This window comes from Cyanistes caeruleus, chromosome 6 (assembly GCF_971803275.1).
Source record: "Cyanistes caeruleus chromosome 6, bCyaCae1.hap1.1, whole genome shotgun sequence".
NCBI classification, from domain to species: Eukaryota; Metazoa; Chordata; class Aves; order Passeriformes; family Paridae; genus Cyanistes; species Cyanistes caeruleus.
The window spans coordinates 34,156,107-34,173,899 of NC_141706.1; the positions used below are offsets into that span (position 1 = coordinate 34,156,107).

Here is a 17,793-nt window from a genome sequence, read left to right on the forward strand (position 1 = left end):
AGTCTTTGATACAAGTCTGTTTGGCCCTAAGTCACTTAAAGCCCTGCTTCAAGAACATAAACACTTGTCACCTAATGTTAGACTGCACCATACTTGGGAATATTTCATTACTACTATCAATTGCTTTGTGGGGTTTTTTAAGCAAAGTGCAGGTTTACAGAAAATAAGGAACAGTTAAGCTCCCACCCAGCACTTCAGAGAATTTTTACCTCTGGGCACTCTGTGCCTCTACAAGAGGCCATGTTTACCTTGCCTATAATTATTTTTCACATAGACAGCTCCACACAACTGCAACTAAATGAATTAAAATGACTGCTTCCCCCTGCCCCTATTTTCAGAACTGATGCATTCTATGACTCAGTTAAAAAGCACATTCACAATATGTGCCTTCCTGCCCTTGGCAGGCATAAAATTGTTGGCAGTTTGAGGCAAGTAATTATATTTAACATGCACAAACAAAAAGATACTTCAGCAATGCAAGAATGGAAAACCTCAATTCAGTTGCTCAGGTATGTAAAGTACCAACTTATATACTAAAAAATTATATTTAATGATGTCAACAATCAGTAGATAATGACTAACTCCTGTTAAAATAACAATGATTAGCACCCTTTGCAACATTTAATTACTGGTTATTATCACACCTTTGTTTTACAGGAGATGTGCTTCAAATTACCAACAAATTTGAAAGTCTTTACTGCATCAACACTACATATACAAGTGATTAAATCTAGAATACTAGATCTAGAACATTATTACAAGTTAACACCCAATCCCTAAACTATTGTTTGGAGACAGAATAATCTGTCCCTATACTCAAATGTTATCTAGCATATTAATTAACCCTAAAAAATTTCCAGCTGAAAATGAAAGTACAATAGTACGGTATTAAAAAAACTCCTGATGATTTTAGCACATGACAAAAAACTCTGAAGTTCTGCAGATCTTCTGGCTTTACCTAGATAGGGAGGTAACTGTATGATAAGGCAAGAATTAACTTAAGGCTCTTAAATTATTTCACAGTGCATCACAGTTCAAACAGCAGAGTGGAAGTGTCTGTGGCAGGTAGTTCTCCAGACTACCACAACCACTCATATCACTGCAACGGCAAGCACTAAAAACCCACAGATCTTAATTTTTAAAAAAGCCTTTTCAATTTGAAACGGATGGCATATTTTAAGGTGGTATTTGCGTCTTCCTTTTGTTTATATTAACAGTGGCATCTTAGCCAAGATTCTCCTACAACCTCTGTATGTCAATGGAATAAACAGTCCTAGATTTGGTAACTCCCAGAGCTATGTCAAGTATGAGTCAATGACTACCCTGTTAGACAATGCAGAAGTCAGGGAGAGGGAGGAAAGTTAAACAAAACTAGAACTGACTTTCTGTCAATACTTCCCTCTTCAAAGCCTGCAAAATAAGGGAAAGAGTCAAGGAAAAAAAAATGTCCAAGGAAAGGTTAAACTATGTTAACAGCTTTTACAGAAGTATCTCCTTTCCTCCTCACTTCTAAATGTTTTCTTCAGCAAAAGCTGTGGGAAAGCATCGTGTTTCGCTCTTTCTTCCAGCTGCTGTATGATCAATACAGTGCAGTCTATTGAACTATTTTATTCTGATTCATACAACAAGCTGTTAAATACATTTGGAAAGTATATAATCAGTGCCAATATCACGTCATTCATGAAGTTATATTTATTTTCAAGGCATGAAAATGCTAAACCATAACTTTCTTCTGCATAATTATGCAGCTCTTCAGCATGGACTAAAAGCATAAAATTTCAGCCCTTATAATTTGAAAAGAAAAATACTAGAAATCTCAACTGCATCCAGCAGAAGGAGGGAAGGCCCTCTAGGATTTATTTGTTGAGGTCCAGTAGTGCCTTCTATTTGACACATGCAAAAATATTACAAAAATAGCATCAGACATTTTAGCCTTTAAAAATTAAAAAAAAAAATAAATTGGTAATTCAGAAAGTGAGAAGCCTTGTCCATAAAAACAAAAAGAGATCTTTAAACAGTTCAGAGATAAAAACTGTAATGACTTTTACATAGCTCTAACACTTTTAAGCCTGCAATCTGAGTTTCCTCACCCATTGTCTTCTTTAATTTTCAAACATGCAAAGTTCTGTTACAGTTCAGAAATACAAAAAAGAAAAAAAGGCCTGATCTTTGCCAGTTTCTTCAGCAAGAGCAAAATTGTGCTGTGGCCCTGCCAAAAAGCAAGATGTGTATGTTTCTGCTTACACAAGTCTCTTGAAGAAAAATAAATAAAGAAGTACACACACAACCCACTGCCTCCCTTGCATGCCCCAAGATAAAGCAAAGGGGGTTTCCTGTCGCAGGTTTGCGACCTGACAGCCACGAGCAGCAGTGCTGCTACCCCTGCAAGAGACATGAAATGGGCTGGACACCAAAGGAAAAGTGCTTCACATTAGTTTTTAAGAAAAGCTTGCTGTAAGGGTGGTTTTCCTTTTTTGAAGTTGGTTTAAGCTGTACCTACAATAGCACTTCCAAGAGCAGTGCCCTTTAAGGAGCCCTCCAGCTATCACCAGCCAGCAGCCTGCAGAGCCCACAGAGGTTTAACCCAGGAGTCCAACATCCGCTGGAGCAGAGCTGGCTGCCACATCGCTCCCAGTGGCTCATGGCTTTGTCCTGTCAAGCTTCAAAAGTTTCCAATGATGGACATTCACCAGTCACTCTGGGGTGGTCTGTTAAATGCTTTGTCACCCTCAGAATGTTTTATTTTAATTTCTATAGGTTTTCTGGTATGCATAAACCAGAATTCTCCCAGAGGAAAACTAAGCTAAAAATCCCTGCCCAGAAGTTCACCAAATGTGACCCAACCCTTAATGGTCACAGAGGTCCAAGCCAATAAACCAGCTCTGTGTTGGCAACATGCAATTCAGGAGACCAGACTAAATTTTATCCGAATTAAAATTACTCAAATGCAAGAAGTTTTGATCTGGGAGACTTGATGTCCCCACCTTCAGCCAAAGACCCATGTCTACTCTGCCAAATTATTTGCTGTAGTAAGACCAAATGATAAAACCATGCATATAAACAGCAGTTTTGAAATCAAATGAAAGCACTCTTTCAAACAAAAAGAAAGAAAACAGAAAGTTAAAAACCAGGAAATAACCTCTCCCATAAACACCAATCATCACAGATCTGCACCAAATACTTCCAGTGATAGCGTGAATTCATTTTGAGTGAACAACTAAGACCAGTACCTTTTAATAAAAACAACACAAAAATAAAATTGCAATAATTTGAAAAAGTTCCAAGAACAATGAAAAATGTTCTTGGGGGTAAGCAGTGGTGCTCAGTTGCTGGCTGGGGTTAAACCACAACAGCAACCTTTGGTCAAATACACAAATGCATGTATTAAGTGTCTGTAAATCTTAAGTGAGAGCTGTCTGCATGACCACCAACAAGAAAACCCAAGATATGTATCAAAGCTGCTGATGTGAACAACTGGCATACAGGAAGTTCTACCACCACAGCAATTGTTTTACAGATATTATCTGCCACTCTTAAAAAAAGTTCTGTATTAATCCTATTTCACATCACATCAGCATACAATAAGCCTGTCATTATTTATTCAAAAGTCAAAAGACAATTGATTTAGCTGATGATGCTGTAAAACACATCATGATTTGAGAAACTCACAGAAGAGAGCCATGCTACAAAAGCGGCCCTTGGCACCTCCTGGAACCCCACCATCCACTGCACAGAGAAGGCAGCAAGGCAGGCTACAGAGCAAAGGAAGATGCTTGACAATTTCTCCCACCCAGAAAAGTAAACTTTAAAATCCACAAAATAATCCAGCCAAGTACATTAAACATAACTAAGTCTCACAGGCAGACCCAACAGGCATCTTTTCTCCAAGTTATGCTCAACTTCTGACCCATACCTCCGAGCAGCCTGGAAGAACTTGTTTCCTGATGATTTTGGCTAGTTGAGGTTTTTTAACCTACTATAACATCACCAGTTAGGAAAAACAGTATATATTTTAGGGTTAACTGAAGAAGCTTTCACTAAACTAAAAGGCTGCCTTAAAGCACAGGTTCAAATCCAACACATCTCACAGCTGCAGTAATAGAATAACAACCAGTCTCTCTGAGCCTTATGTGAGTTTTTTGAGGTACAAATCCTGTTACCTCAAAAGGTAAATAAACAACACAAAATTTAAACCCCCCCAAAAGCTCTTTGAGGACTGAAGATAAACATATGGATTAACGAAGATCAATCCAACTTTAAACCAACTATATGATACATGCCAGTAGTTTCTCTAACTGTTGAAAACTTATAAAATAAAACCTGGTCTTCAAAAATCATTCCACTAATCTCTACAATCCATCTGAAGAAAGCATTCTTCCCATTCTACAGAGCCTAAGACCAAAAGTAAAAGAGTATTAAAACATCGACAAAAAATTCAAAGTGCCTCTCAGGCCTAGACATGAACCAATAGTCCCAGTAACAACTCTTCCATCTCTATGATACACTTTTAGAAAAGTTGTTCTACACAGCCATGCCCTTTTCAGGAACTTGATGTCTCTTGAAAAGAGACATCCATCCACTAAGCAGGGAACAAGAACTACGACTACTGCACTGCAGCATCCAGCACAAGCTGAAGTAGTAAGAAGACACAGCTTTGCAGGACTCCACTCCACTTACAGACTCAAATCCTTGAAAGAACCATGACAATACTTGGTTAGTAATCATACAATTCAACAGCTATCAAGATTATGAAAGGAGTTCTGTTTCTGCATTCAAAATAAGTGCTCTTTAAACATGCTTCCATAAAGAAAACAAAGACTTGTAAATGCTTAGCCTCATTTTACATAAAAGACATGTGGCAGACTCTAAATCAAATAACTCACGCAGTAAACTGGTGCCACAGAATTCAATATTAAAGAGACTGAGACAATGACAATTTAGCTTTACATATGCAAAAAAAGACATCTAAAACTATTTTATCTCCTGATTCATATTCAAAAATGCAGTTAAAAAACCAAACAGTTACAGTCTCTCCAACTCCTAACGGGTTTCCCAAAGTTCAGAGTGCAAAACTACTATCAAAGCTAACACTAAAATTGCTACAGACTGTGTTAGTCTCGTGCTGCCAGCTGCATAAGAATTAAAAATCAAAAATTATTGCCATTCAGCCTCACCATAATCTGTAGATTTACAATCAAGCCTTACGTTCATCATTGCTGGTAAGACTGAACCCCCAAAAAACACTGCCTGCCTTTCATTAGAGAGTATCTCAAGTCTCATAGAGGCACCAAATCCCACTTTATAAACCTGCAGCTTGAGAGTCCTCATTCAAACATTATACTAAACTCCTGTGAAATACAAAGCTTAAAACTATTTAAAAGCTGCAATTTAGACAGATATATTTGAAATCAAGTCACTCGAGTCAAATCTCCCTGGAAACATAAAATACAGAACAATGCAACTTTTTTCACTCACAGAAAGATATTGAACATATGATTAATTTTACATGCCAAATCAACACATCCCTCACCTAGCAACTCTGAAAATTATGTATTTACACTGATAAAAGAAATAACTGCACTTACTATTTTATTCATGTAATAGCTTATTAACAAATTGTTTTTGAATAAATGAATAAAATAAAAAACCTACAGATAAGTAAACAGAGCAAAGATATAAAAAAAATAAGATCATAAATCATGCCTTATTGACTTTTTAAATATTTAAATTAAAGAGCTGGGGAGAAATAAAAAGAATCCGCATGAAGCCAAGAAAACCAAGGAAACAACAGATCAAAACTGTTTGCCAAACAGCCATCACTTAGGGTCAAAGAGAATAAATTTCAACCTCTGAAAACGTCAGCATTAGGGAAACCAACCTGTGTGACTGAAATTTCGATGAAGGCAGAAGCTCTGCTTCTTTACCCCAGTAGGGCATCCACGATTTTTAACCAGTAGCTGTAAGAACTCAATAGCTTGCAGCAACCCCCTTGCTGTAGGGATTAAACTACTGATATGGAGAAAACTGTTCCTTTTTCTTCTCTACAATAGACATGCTATAGAACAAAACAGTGGAATAGAAAAGAAATTCAAATGGGCCTCAATACATTCTCTTACTAGCCTACTTCACATTTTCCCAATGTATTTCTAAAATTATCCTCATGACCTTATTGAAATTCAAAATAATCAGTTGGAGTATTTTATGTTCTTAAGTTTTGTTCTATCTCAGAAATAAAAAATGCCTCCATAGTAGCAAAATTAATAGTTCTGAAATAGACATTTTAATGGATATATTTAAGACAGATTTATAAAACTGAGAAGACAGTAAGAGTTACACAAGAACAAAACGCTCCCAAAGTGCCAGCAGACTGCTTATAAGCATGATGAAAAAATCCAAAATCAACAACTCCTTGAAAAGCTGCAAAAGGGGGAAGAGGCCACATTTGGACATAGTTTTTATAACAACAACTAGCCAAAAGTTAATCCCAAACTTTAAAACTTTCAGATAAACATGGTGCAGGGGGAAGCTCTTCAAGCCTAGAACCAATGATGCACGTCTGAAATTACATTAATACCTTTTATTACAGAAAAAAATAGATCATGAATTTCATGTCCTCATATTAAGTCTTCACTCCTGGCTGCAGCTCCACCCTTTCACAGGTCTGTGTCAGTGCCTGCCTCTACACCTGCTAGCCTTTTTCATCAAGCAAATTTTTGCAGCCCTACAACAGTCAGAGCTGACATCCCATTTTGCTTCTGACTTCATGATCTAAGACGTTTTATGAACCACAACTGAGAGCAAAGTATGCCTATCCCAAAGAGCAATGATGAAACTAAGCATTTTATTAGCATCAGTAATACCCTCTTAATGCAATGTTGAGCAACCAACTGCACATCCTTTAATCAACTGGCCATAAATAAACACTTAAAATCGCAAAAAAAAATCTTTTATCCCTAGCTTCCTATCACCAAAATGGGATATACACACAAAACACTCAATCAAGAAAATTCTCATTTTAGCTTTACCTAAATAGAACCTATGGGGTTGGTTTTTTAAAACCAAGAAAAAATTACTGTGCAGTTCCCACACTGTTTCTACATTAATAATTGGTATGGCATCTGATGGCCTAAGGCATAAAAGCCTTGACATTGAAACACAGCTCAGAGATCTCCACGATTACAATTGCCACAAACTTCTACCTTAATACTTTCACATGTCTCTCTCACCACTTCAGCTGAAGGGGAATGGAGACTAGCCCAGCAATATATTCCAAATAAATAACAACCAAACTCTCCACTTGAGAGACCACAGATACTTGCTACCCAGTTAGTACCTGCAGCAAAAACTCTTTTCCCTTTTACAAAACTGGTTTATGCCTTAATTTAAAGGAAATAAGTGCTTAATTCCCATAGTTAGAAAAAGAAATAAAAACGATCAATCAAAACCGCATCATGGAAGGGCTGCTTTCTAAAGAAAACACCGATCTTGGTTCATCCATACAGATCTGGAACCTAATGAAATCCGACACCTTTACTCTGAAGACAAATTTGCATTGTATTATCAACTAGGGCTCCGTGCTCACAGATGCACTTCATTCAGCATGCAGTAACGGGTTCATTAAAGCAGCATCACTCAAATTTTTTAAAGCCATTTTGCAGACAAAATTTTTAAATGCGATTTGGTAAGCAGTATTATCCAAAAAAAATGTCTCTGTTTTATTCTACGGGTTAAAATGTGCCTCCTCAATCTAAAACATACAGATGTTGTAGCCAAGGTTATACAAGGAGATCTTCATTAAGTTGAGCAATTCCCATTTTGTGTCGCTGCCTTACCAGACATAAATGCGTGCATTCCTCATTACATGAACTGAAGCTGCATCACAGCTATCCAGTACAAATAACACAGTTATTTTTAAATATAGCATGACAACGTTAACATCAGGTCTTCATGCCGTATAAAACAGGGGAAGAGCAAACAAACTCGGTTTAGGAAGGTAATCTCCTTCTCATCTACCTTGCCTTGCTTCTCCACCTCCTCCTTCCGCTTAACATTCAGTTTAAGGCATTCCCTGTTTTCCCACTTTTCCAGGCTTCCAGTTAAGAAATCAACCATCCGCAAACATTTTGTTCCTCCACCCCGCCTCCTCGTGAGCAGAGCATTCAGAACATCCCCACCGGCACTGCCCCCAAATCACCTAATTGTTATCATTACTGCGGTCTCAGCACCGGCTCGGAACAAAACCAGTCCGACTACACCCTCGCTGGCTATAAAAAGTAAAGAAGGGAGAGAAAAAAAAAAAAAAAAAAAGGCTTAAGTGCAACTTACAGCGGCGAACAAGAGACAAGTTATCTAGCGAGCCGTGGAGGCGAGCGGCGTGTGCCGCTCCGGGCCGCGGGGGAGCGCGTCCCCCGCCGCAGGGCGCCCTCGGCGCGGCCGCCTCCGCACGGACGGGCAGCGCGGGAGCCGCCGCCGCCGCGGAGCGCAGCGGGCCGGGCCGCCGCCGCTCACCGCCGCCTCCGGCCGCGCTGCTCCCGCTCGGGGCTGCCTTTCCTGCGGAGAAAAAAGACACAAATCCGGAACCTAGCACCCGGCACGGCTCGCTGCGGAGAGACCTGCGCCCAACCCGCCCCGGGGCTGCCGGCACGGCGGGCTCCCACCGCCCCGGGGGCGCTCAGGGCGGGCGCCCCCCGGGTGGCTCCGCGCGCTGCGGCGGGAGGCAGCTCTGAAGGCCACTTTCACCGGGACCCCGCTGCCCTCGCCCCCGTTAACCCCTGTCGGGCTGGGGGCCGCTACCCTTCCCCCGCACGCACACCCACCCACCCGCACACCCCTTCGGCCAGCGGCACGGCGGCTCCCCGCGGCAGGCTCCGCGCAGGAAGGAGGGGGAGCGGCGCGCAGCCCGCCCCGGCTCGGCGCTCCCGCTCGCAACTCACCCAACAAAGTTGCTGCGGCGGCTGCCGGCGGCTCCGCTCCGCTCGCTGGGCTGGGCTGGGCTGAGCGCGGCGCTCCCCGCCCGCGCAGCCCGCGATGAGCTCACCCCGCGCCCGCCCCGCCGCGCTCCGCCCGCCGCCGCTCTCGCGAGAGGGGCCGCCCGCAGCCCGCCCGCGCCCCGGCCGCGTTCCCATGGCAACAGCCAAGCGCCGGGCCCAGCGGGCGGCCCAGGCCCGCGCCGGGCTGCCTGCGTTTTGGTTGACTTCTTACATTTTGATATTTACATCACTTTCCAGCCTCCTAGAGATCTGGAGGGAGAAGGTCGCTGTAGTTGCTAACACAAAGTCAAAATCTACCGGTGCCGTACGAATAGTACATCCCGAGCTCTTTTTCTGCCAGTCAAATTAAAATAGAATCTTCCTTAGACATCCAAAACATACAACAAATTAAAGATGTGGGAAGGCACATCTAAAAAAAATAGCATACGTCAACATCACCCCTTGTTCTGCAGGAGCACTGCTCTGTTTTCAGATGGCCAGAATCTTGAAAACAAGCTGTGGGTAACACATTGCGGATACTTTGCTAGTGGTTGTCACCGTCCTTGGCTTGGCAGAACGTTAAAAATCTCAGTTAAACCACTTTAAGTGAAGCTTTCCCTGAAATTAGGACACTGTGATTTGGACTGGCAACTTTCCAGCAGTGTGCAGCATGGTGATAGCTAGAGCAACTGAGCTGTGGTGAGCAGCTGCTCTGCCGCAGAGATGCTCGCTTCACACCCCGTTCACTTTCCAGGAATGTCTGGACAGCAAAGCCCAACAAAACTTACATACGGATCCATGTGGCTCGATACCTTCTGAAGCTGTTCCTAATGGACCTTCAGTACTGATGTTTAAATATCACAGTGTTTGATACTCTAAAAATATCTGGATTTTCAGAGAGCAATCACTCTTTTACAGATTCCCAACTTGAGGCTGTGACTCCTGCAGGTGTTATAGGGTCAGAAAAAACAGTCCTGGCCTCATTTTCCTGAGAAGAAGAAGAAACATCATAGGTGGATGAAGAACTGACCCGAGTGCTGCTCTGGCACGGAACAAAAAGTAGAATTGATGAGATAGAAAAAAAAAACAGGAACACTTTCAGTATTTAAATATGTTCATCTTATATCACCCACCTGATGTGATTTTTTACCTTAAAAAAATTGGTGGCTTTTTGATTTTTATTTAAATGATTTTTTTTTATTGGCAGCTGGAGCCCCAACCCTATGAAGCCAAGTCCAAAGAGGCTTACAGGCATCAAGTTCATACACACAACAGCACTGGATGTGACTGCAGCATTAGGAACTGTGGTGTGCAATTATGAATTTGCCTTCATCAGAGGAATTTAGATAGTGAGGCTCTGGCTTGCAAGTTCTTTAATGAGGTTAATGAGGCTAGCACATTCTCAAACCGTTTGTGTGATCCTCCTTCACACACTGCTGCTGTGTCAGATCTTCAGATGAGGAAGACATTCAGAAGGGGCACACAGGGAGGGAGAGGCTCTGCCACCAAGCAGCAGCCCAGCCTATCTGCTATCTGCACACACCCTTGCCTGCAGTCCAGCCAGGAGCTGGCTCCTGCTCCTGGGCCCCTGCAGCTTCTGCCTGAATCTCGACCTGAGAGGTTGACATCTGGTACTGCAGGGGTACCGTGGGAGGGCTGCTGGTGTGAGATGCTGTTCTCACCACATTCTTCCTGTTGCATGATTCTCCCCATCTAGAGCTAGTGATTAAGGGGGCAGCAGTGCTCAAGAGCAATATGTGTTCTCACAAGACATGCAGAATTCATTTATCTTCATTTTGTGGAAGTACAAACTTTTCTGTGTCTTTATAAGAAGCAGTTATTAATTAGGCTTGAGGCAGGGAGAGAAGGAGAATTTAGAGTTTACCCCTGGCCTATGTAAGAAACTCATCAAAAGATCTAAAATAAGAGGGATATCAAGGGGTTTACTCCAAAATAATTATCTTGCCTCAATAATGCACACCTAATTCCACAACAAAAGAACTCTCTTCTCTTTTATAGAGCACTCACACACCAGCCTCTCCTTGACTAGCTGTTACAAAATGAAGGATGCACAGCTGGTTTCCCTGTGTAGGGACAAGCCTCAAAAATTCCAATGATTTTTGAAGGCCAACCCTTCTTCTACCACTAACTTGCTGTGTTACCATAAGCAAGTCACTTAATTTCTGTTCTAGTATTGTCCTTTAAACAAAAAGGGAAAATTATACAATTATTTACCTCAAAAAAGCAAGGTGAGTGTAAATTAATTGATATTTATGTTGCTATCTGAAGATCTGGCTTTATGAAAGGGTAAATAGTAGGACTGTTTCTGAGTAGAGCCAGTGGGAGCTATTGGAAGCACAGGGAAAATCTGACTAAGAACCTGAACCACCCTGAAACTGAGTGCGTAATTTATTCATTGCTGAACAATGAACATGTGCAAGTTTGCATTCAGCACACCCTTCCAAGAAGCATTACAATTTGGATATACAACTCCCCAGAAAAATAGATGAAGCAATTCACATAGCGATGATTTGATAGAGCCCAAGATCACTGCATTCCAGGATATTCATGCTCTCAGAAAGTCTCTATCTGCAGGGAAGGCTTTAGGTTCTTAGAGTGTTTTCTAGCATTATTGCCCTGGGGATTAGAGGACTGTCTTTCATATGGATCATTTCAGCGATCCAGTTTATAGCACATAAACAGTTATAGTGCCATAAGGAAGGGCCAGTTTTGCTTTGGGGCATTGGGGACAGGGAAAAGAGGCAACTTCTTTAGACAGTGTTAGTAGGAAAGGCAGCTTCTTGTGGATTATAACTTCTGTGTTCTTTTCTCTTTTTTTTCACTCACGAACAGGCCTTTTCTGACATCAAGAAGATATAAACACTCCCTGACTTCACCAGTTATAATTCTAGCCAACTCATACAGTCATTTGAACTCTCTAAGGGGCTTCAGAGGCACTTTAAAGCAATGCTTTATGCAGCTTATAAGAATTCATCCTGAAGTAAATCTATTCCATTTAATTGGCATGGGTAATTACTAATAGGGCATGAAAGTATTTGAAGTCATTAAAACTCAATGTGAGAAATACACATTAGCTAGAAGTGGGGAAAATGTATTTTTTTATAAATGCAAGGAAATGTTTCAGACTTTGGTATATTTAACATAGTAGAAATATTGAAGGATTTCTCTCAAAAAAGGATTTGAAAAGAAAGCATGCCAGGAGCATTTGCAACAAAACAGCACATGGAGCAAAGTGTGCAGGTGAGCCTGAAGGCTGGTGCGAAGGGATTGTCAAGTAGGAAGTACAAAATGAAATGATCAGTGTCAAGTCTGACAGGCCAGAATTGTGACCTCTCAGCTGTGGGCTCACAGAGGCACCCAACCACATTGCAGTTTCCTCTTGCCAAGCCTGTCTGTCCTGCTTTGCAGTCAGCAGCCTCTTTCTCACAATTTGCAAGGATCTGCGTAGTTCTTATGCATTTCTATGGTCTGCCAAACCACTGGAATAGAGAAAAAAAGCCCAGAAACTGTACTAATGGGAGTCACTTAGGACCTAGACAGCTGTGGATCCCTCAGAAAAGAATTGCAGAACACACATTTAGAACATGTCTCAAATGTACATTTACAGAGGCATGTACATAGCCATTAACTTTATGAATTTAAAAGGCTTTTCAATAATAAAGGCAGTTAATAACCTTGGCTGAAAAGTTTTTTGTAAAACAAACCCTACATTTTATTTGGATGCACATCAGAATACTTAAAAATATTATTTTGATGTTACCTTTTGGTTTTAATTTAGTATGCGGAGCAAGAACATGACTGGTTAGACCAATGTACAGTATTTCAGCTTAATGTGTCAGGTAGTCATAGTACTACAGACTTAGGAGAAAGTGCAAGAAAACAGAAGGAAAATTAGAAATTTTCCTTGCCTGACAAGAAGGTAATGCAAAAGGGACATTTTTGGAGAGAGGATTCCTTGATTCAGATTTGAAAGTGATGTGATACAATGTCAGCCATTATATCTTACCATTTAAGTATTTAAAAACAACATGAGCAGAATTTCACTGCTTTATGAAAATTCAAATACTCCTAAGTCCCAAGCACCATATGCATATACCTCTATTTCAAATTTCTTGGGCATAGACAATCTATAATATGAATTGCAATTACATGATTATATAACTTTCTCCCCAGTTTATGTGAAGTCTGGAAAATCAGAGCACAACTCCACACCTTCCTTTCTGCAAATTGTTGTTCTCTAGCCCTGAAGATAGGCAGATGTGTTGCCAACGAGGTTGATCTGGAGTGTTCATCAGAACAGAATGTTTCACAAACAGCAACAAATGCATTTTTACCCCTTTCCTGTAAGGTGATATTGTTATCCCCATTTTATAGATCAAATAGCTAGCACCTGGCTTTCCAATGTGTTTAGGAAGGAATAGCTCTTCTTTTCCAGAAGCGCATCTCCCCAGGAATTCACTTGTAATTGTGAATACTTCTGCAAATCAAGCCCCAGGCTCCCTGGAGTAAGGTTTAAGCAACACATGATAGCATACACAGGCACTGCTAATGGAAGAAGTAGATCTGTTTACTCCACACTATGCTCTTGGTTGCCTGTTCCTGCCCCTGTGCTGCCCCAACCTTTGCGCTGCACAGATGTTCATGTGACTCTACAGCTAACTCAGAGACCTGTTCCAGCTAGAAAGTAACCCAGCAGGAAAAATAACCACTAGCATTCAGACAGACCAGTTTCCTGATCCAGTTTAGACTGTGGCCTCATAAATGTTTGATACAAGATAGGACAAAATACAGGAACAGAAGCAAACAGCCAAGATAGCAGGTAGGTAGGATTCTTCACTCAATGGCAGCATCAGCTTGCTACAGATAGAAGTGTTTGTTGAACCTCAGAATTAGGGCACAAACACATGAGTTTTGTTCAAGCACTAGACTTGAAAGGAAAAGACATGACTGCAAAAGAATGTGGTAGCAGTAGAAAGGACAAAATTTCAGTTCAGCTGCCCTTTTACCTGAAGACTACTGAATTCTTTCTTTTTTGACTGCCTGTTTCCCTTGAGTCTTCCTTCTCTGTGAGACTGTGGGACTATTCTTCACTGATGGGGCTTACACATTGAGTTTAAATGTAGTATTTAAATTGGCATCTCTTCATAGCTTTTCTGAGCACTTTCGGAAGGAGGTCCGTTTTATTCTGCAAATGAGTGTAAAATTTAAGACAAGTGAGCTGGGAGGAGGAAATGTGGTTTGATTCTTACCCCAGGGGTTGTTTCTATGTTTTTTGAAGAACATATTCTGGATGATATTCATATAAAGTCCAAAGAGTCTCAGTACTGACTTTTACTCTCTGGCACCAGGAATTCTTCCTTTCCTTTCTGGGAAATGGCAAAATTTCAGCAGTAGCCATGGAGAACATTCCCACCAAGAACAGCTCACAATAGCATGCTTTCAGCATGTGCCTAGGAAGTGGAATAAGTAGTTGGAGGTGGATATGGACCAGAGGGAAACATAACCCATGTGCTCTGTATTCTAGGAAAGTTTAGTCCAGGCAGAAAAGAGCAGTATCCCTTCTGTTGGCCGCATCTCAAAATGAAAGAGTGCCCTCTCATTTCTACTTGTAACGAGCATTTCTCTCCAGCAAAGGGTTCTGGGCTGTTCATACTAAGGAATGGAGGTACTTCCTAGTCTTCTTATCTTGGGCATTAACAGTGGATTCATTTAAAAGGGGAATAAAACAAAACCCAGTATCCTGAGGAGCTTCTAGATAGTTTGAGCAGCATTCTTAAACAAACCTGAATGATTAAGTCTGAAGAAAATATAAAAAGCCCTCAAATACATTTCATTTTTGTGTTTCAATAATTCAAGGTGACTATTTTTTAAAGTATTTTATACACAATTAGTCTGAAATATGGTTTTCTAGCCCTTAGTTTTCTGAGCAAAATATAGAATGACACAGTTATTAACCTTTGGGAAACATCTCCTACACACAACAGAATTAAATTCTACAGAAAAATGAATAGCATTGGGAGAAATTCCAGATGACTTACCACTCATTTGTTTGATGGATAGTTGGGCTAGCTATCGCTCTTTACAGAGCTGCCAATCACTGAGAGTGCTGGGATATATTCCCAGAACTCTCTTAGAATCACAAATTGCAGTCGCAGGGTTCCATGGCTTAAATTATTATGGAAGAAACAGTTACATTGCATGAAAAGAGATGATACTGTTACCACGAGAGGATATTATTGTGGTATCAGCAGCTTCCACTTTTCAGTGAAGTTGCTTCTTATAATATGACATTCAAAGAGATATTATTTGTTTGGAAGAGTGTTCTGTCTGAGGATTTCAGTATTGATGTTGAAACTCAAACTGAGATCACCATATTAGATAGAGAGTGGAAACTGTTGTATCAGTTTGTTTATTCTGCATTTGGCAACTCTCTAAATACTCAGTTTCATTCTTTCCATAGCAAAGGGTGTTAGTCACTCTGTTGTTCGTCTGAGGATTTCATATAGCAGGAAGAAGGGAGAAAACACTTCATGATTTTTGAAGTCCAAAAACTGACAAAAAGAATCTGGATCATGGCTAAAACATGAAATTATTTTCCATCTATTTTGAAAGAGCTGAGCCACCTATAGTTACCATAACAATTATAAAAGTGTATTTATACTCACAGAGTACATGAATTCAATTAAGAAAGTTAAGAAAGTTAGCTGAGTAGCTATACTTCTGTTTTGGTTATTTAGTTCCTTGTGGCTCATCCTAGATCTCTATGGGTCAAGAGATATTTTTTTTTTGTAGATCTCAGGCTTGAATTCTACCATTTCTGCTGGGAATAGTCCTCTCTTGTGCCCACTCTGTTCAAAAGAAAGATTTGGGTGGGAGAGGTGTGGAAATCAGAATTTCCTCTCCTCTGGTATCCATTCTGTAGGGTTTCCACAGAGAGCGTGATCGCTCACGCCACCACCCTTTTATGTGTAGGTTTTGACTGGCTTTTCTGCTTCCACAGGGTATGAAAACCTGATGTGGGATCTAGAATTTATCAGAAGTGACTGATAAATTAAGATCTCATAAGACTGCTTTGTGCCATCCAAACTTCAGTGGTCACCTTCCTCTTCTGTTGCTGTGTGTGTATCAGGTTTCAGCTGCTTTGAAGTCTCACAGATATTTTGCCAAAGAGGCCTGCACTGAAACAGGAGGATCCAACTTACAACTGCAACTGGAATTCAGCTTAAGAACAAGTAGGAAACTGAAGTGGTCTTTAAAGGATGACTGCAGTGATCTGTAAAGGGAAAGTGTCAGGTATATACAAAGCTATTTTTTCCTTTTATTTTTGCAGCTTGTATTTCATATTAAAGACATGAAAGAGGGAGAATTGCAGTCTCGTCTTGTGCCATAGAATTTCTTTACCATGACTCTTCAACATGTCATAAAAGTTACAAATACACATCGCAAGATATTTATTCACTAGTTATGTTGTAATGGTACCTGTATCAGCCTATACCTATAGCCTGTATAATTGCAGAAACAAAGGAATTACTTAAAGTAAATCAATGAGGATGTGAGTACGATGCATTACTTTTTAGTAATATGAGTGCACCAAGATAGATTTATTTTTTGCTGCTAAAGTAGAAAATAGAAGGGTCTGGCCTAGCCCTTACTCTGCTAAATCATGAGAGCTTTGAGTGTATCCTGTGGCCTGAAAACAATAGTCTGTGGGAAGATTCTCTTGCTACTTGATAAACATTTTCTTCTCAAGGGTCAAATATGCGGTCTTGCATATACATCCTTTGTCAAGTTTCACAGCATTTTCACAAGCAGAATCAATAAGATAATTTTTTATTGTAAATTGTGGTTTCAGAGCACAGAAATCTGGTTTGTTGATGCAAATGTTCATTCAGTGCTTAATGGTTTTTAAATTAGCTTGTATAACCACACAAAAATTATTTACAGGAACATGCCCAAGTGCATTTGCATAAACTTTAGATAGATGTGGCTACAGACATTGTTGAGCATGAGTGCCAGCTGGAGTTTTGAGAGTCTGAGGTACTGTCAGTGTTTTAAGACTATCAAATCCCAGTGGTATTAGAATCACCAGAAAAAAAACAACTACATGGGAGCTTGTAAGATGGGACCTTGGGCAATTATGCCGGGGAGGAAGCTAAGAAAAAGAAGTGACCTGGAGATGCTGTTTTAAGAAAAAAAATCTGCAGTTTCCAAGGGACTAATGAACTATGTCTCAGAATGCCAGCCAAAGTCAAAATGTGCATTTCATTTTGGTGAAAGCAGGGAAGAAATGTATTCCAGTCTTGTCCATTATCAAAACTGAAAAACAACAGATTTTAAGAGTCAAAAGTTTTTTAAACTGAATAAAAGGTTATCTTTAATTTTCATTCTAGAAAAGATACAAGCCCTACATAATACTGTACAAAACCTATTCAGAAATTATTTGGCCTACTTACATGTATGTGTATGTTTGTTTCAATTAAAAATTGGAGGAAGAGTTCATGACATTCTTATCAGTTCTGATCTAGAGCAGCTGATATGCTTGTACTTCAGGATGTTGTCATAATTGCAGAAATCCCTGTCCCACCTTCTGGTGAATAAATCCTTATGTTTCTCTCTCAGTTTTCTAAAAGCCTTCTTGAGATTAAAATCTAAGTCAGTCTGTCTGTCTTAATGAGGCATCCTAGTGACATCATTGTGCACACACACATACACACACACAGAATCTCCAGACTTACTTTAGATTTCCCCTCACTTTGTATGGCCTGGAAACCTAATATTTTCAGAACTAAAAGGTGCTTTTAGT

At 40.4% G+C, this 17,793-nt stretch overlaps 2 long non-coding RNA genes across 5 annotated transcripts in view; one reads left to right on the forward strand and one right to left on the reverse strand.

Annotated features, from left to right (window-relative positions):
* Positions 1-9,021, reverse strand: part of LOC147652587 (uncharacterized) — a 37,143-nt gene extending 28,122 nt beyond the window's left edge. Inside the window, exons 1-2 of the long non-coding RNA XR_015288334.1 lie at positions 8,934-9,021; positions 8,326-8,550 (exon numbers count right to left, since the gene is read on the reverse strand). This is a non-coding gene — a long non-coding RNA (uncharacterized LOC147652587). The remainder of the gene's footprint in view (positions 1-8,325; positions 8,551-8,933) is intronic.
* Positions 9,022-9,050: 29 nt separating this feature from the next.
* Positions 9,051-16,361, forward strand: LOC111930267 (uncharacterized). 4 transcript variants are annotated; one of them, XR_015288332.1, is made up of 4 exons: positions 9,051-11,218; positions 11,823-13,809; positions 14,515-14,655; positions 16,120-16,361. It is a non-coding gene; the product is annotated as an uncharacterized LOC111930267 (long non-coding RNA). The 4 variants fall into 4 exon arrangements; XR_015288331.1 differs by having other exon boundaries at positions 9,066-13,809; XR_002865087.2 differs by having other exon boundaries at positions 9,081-13,809; positions 15,991-16,361.
* Positions 16,362-17,793: the final 1,432 nt, after the last annotated feature.